We start from the raw sequence: 3215 nt of genomic DNA, 5'->3' as shown, positions 1-3215 counted from the left end.
AAGACACAAGGGAGATATGCACCCTTAGAATAATCAACCATCGGAGACCCAAGGGCAGCATTTACCCAGGGATAAAGCTCAGGAGGCTGGAAAGGATAGGAAGGTGGATTAATGAAAACAGGAAGCACGGGGAAGAAGAAGGAAGAGTGCTGTCACTTTATTTTTCATTGCCAGCAATGTCACAAAACAAACGGTGCATGAATGGCTGAGGGGAAAGTAACGTGCTCTGTGAACTTTCACCCAAATCACAATAAAAAGTTTAAAAGCATAAAAAGAACATGGGCAAATGGAGACAGTGCATGGTGTGAGATATGAAAATAATCATGTATAATTTATCAGGGGTCCATGAGGGTGAGAGGGTGGGGGAGGAAGGGAAAAGAGAAGCTGATACCAAGGGCTCAAGCAGAAAGAAATGTTTTGAAAATGACGATGGCAACATATGTACAGATGTGTTTGATACAATTGATGTATCGATTGTTATAAGAGCTGTAAGAGCCCCCAATAAAATGATTTATTAATAAAAGAGTTCTACTCTAACGTATCATTATTTCTAGTGTTTATTTCTACACTGAAGAAATGTACATATTTAAAAAGAAAGTAATCCCAAGGGATCGTAAAAGTGAGTGTCAAGTAATGTAGCCCGCATGGTCCTCATAAGTACACCTTAAAAGGAAGGGAAATTCTTGATAGAATTAAGAGTTTAATGGGGAAGGATTATCCTCCACTGGAACACTGTGTTAGGCCGGGTTGTCTAGAGAAACAAATCCCATGACACTCATCTGTGTATAAGAAAGAGCTTTATATCAAGAAGTCATTATGTATCAGGAACACATTCCATATCAGGAACACATTCCAGCGCAGTCCAACCCAAGTCCACAAATCCAATACTGGTCCATAAGTTCCTCTTCAGACTCACAGCCACATGCAATGATGCAGAAAGGGGATGGGAAAGGCTGGTGGAAGATCACAGGCTGGTGCGCGCAGAGGCAAGCGGATCCAAGGTCGGTGGAACATGGCAGGACACTGACAGCTCTCTGGGTCAGTGGCAGAGCCCAGCAAGCAGGAAGCTGAAGGGACAGAGAGAGAGCGAGCAGTTGCCAGTGTCACTCCCTCTTATACCAAAAGGCTTAGGCCATCAAGGAGGTGTCATCAGACTGAGACTTGATTGACAGGCTTGACTCCACCCCTAGCCAGGAATGTCTAGTTGACACAAAATCATCTAACTTCCACAAACATGAATCGCATACTTCCAAAGAAAATTGATTCCAGTCACTCTTTGTTGATTGGTTATGTCAAGGGTATGCTGTTGTCCATAATTATATCCCAAAACCTAGGACACCATCTGGCATGGCACAGTTGCTGTTATTGTGGGTGGCTGCCATCCAGTTGACGCTGAGTCATGATGGCCTCGTGTACAATAGAATGTTACCAGGTCCTATGCCATCCTCATGTTTGAGCCAGTTATGTCCGTCCATGTCACTCAAGGTTTCCTTCTTTTTCCCTGGCCCTCCACTTGACCAAGCATGATGTCCTTTTCCAATGACCGGGCTTTCCTAATGCCTGGCCTAAAGCAAGCAGGTTGAAGTCTCGCCATCCTTGCTTCTAATGAACATTCTGGGTGTGCTTGTACAACTGAACTGTTCCTTCTTTGGGCAGTCCACAGTGGCGTCCTGCTGCCCTGGAATTGATTCCAATTCACAGCAACCTGATTTAGGTTTTCTGAGACCCTCAGTCCTTATGAGGAGAGACAGACTCTTCTTTCTTCCTTGGACAACTAGTGAATTTGAACCGTCAAACTGGCAGTTAGCAGCCAATGCTTATCTCATAGCACACAGTAGCACAGGTGACAATAAATATCTAGTGAACTAGTTAATTGACTAAATAAATTAAAAATCTAATGACTGGTTGAAAATAATATGGAAAGAATAGGATTTTAGGCCAAGAAAGTATGAAAGATCACATTATAGGAGAGGGAACAGGTAAATTAAGGGGCAGTGGAAAAAACAGAGGTTACAAAAAGGTCAGTAAGCAAATAGTAGTGTGACCAAAGGTGATGGGACTGTACAATAAAAAAGAAATAGAGCTGAGTGCAGAAAAATCACTTGATCTGAGTTAGATCTCATAGATATAGGAATCAATGTCATAGAATTTGAAATTTACAAAACTTAACCCCTAGTGGGAAATAGGCCCCCTGGACTCCCGGCTAAAGACAGACTGAGGGAATTGTTCTAAACTAGAGGAGGGAGTTAGATGAGGTCTAAAGAAGGTCACTGTATGAAAAGTTGATCAAATCTTTCCCAGCAGCCTTAGAAATCGACCATGGGAGTTTCTGGTGTGAGATCAGGGAATTGCTCAGATAAAATGTCAAGGGTGTTTCCCTGTCATGGTTATAGGTTTCTTGGATAAAAGAATCAAACAATATGGATTAATCAGTTGCCATCAAATCATTTCCAATTCATGGTAACCCCAAGTGCTGCAAAAGAGACCTGCACTCCGGAGGGTTTTCCCACAGATCCACTCATCTTTCTTCCAGCACCTTTGGGCTAGTGGTTGAGTACCTAACCATTTGCCCCACCCAGGGACTCCAGCTGTGTTGTACAGAACTCCAAGTGTGATTAAATCCATAGGAAAGGTTGAGTCCGTTCACAACCACGTAATACCTTTGCTGTGGATTGAATTGTGTCCTCTGATAATAGGTATTGTGAACTCTAACACCTGTACTTGTAGTTATAATCCATTTGGGAATGAGTTTTCTTTGTGACATCAAGAGGTTAAATCAGTATAGGATGTATTTTAAGCCAATAGTTTGGGGGATATAAAGAGTATGTTAAGCATAGAGAAGCAGGCAGAGATGCAGGAATGCCAATTAACACTACATAAAGCCCACAAGGGGCCTAGGAATTGAAGATGAGAAGAGACGAGAACTTCCCCCAGACCCAACAGAGAAAGAAAGCCTTCCCCTAAAGCTGGCACTTGGAGTTCACACATGTAGTCTCCTAAACTTTAAAACCTATTTCTGTTGGTTAGAGCCAGCCATTCGTGGTACTTCTATTAAAAACAGCCTAAGACAACCTGTAATAATACATCCACCAAAGAAGGAGGAAGTAAATAACAAAGAGGAAAGGGAGGAAAAGGAGGAGGAGGAAATTTCAGAATAAAGATTGATCGAAATGGAAATACTTCCTTGACACTGCATTCCTTAAGCTGGTGTGGTA

This window comes from Echinops telfairi, unplaced genomic scaffold (genome assembly GCF_000313985.2).
Source record: "Echinops telfairi isolate 266 unplaced genomic scaffold, ASM31398v2 ScPeMD7_9;HRSCAF=40, whole genome shotgun sequence".
Classification (NCBI taxonomy): Eukaryota; Metazoa; Chordata; class Mammalia; order Afrosoricida; family Tenrecidae; genus Echinops; species Echinops telfairi.
This window is presented reverse-complemented; position numbering follows the sequence as displayed.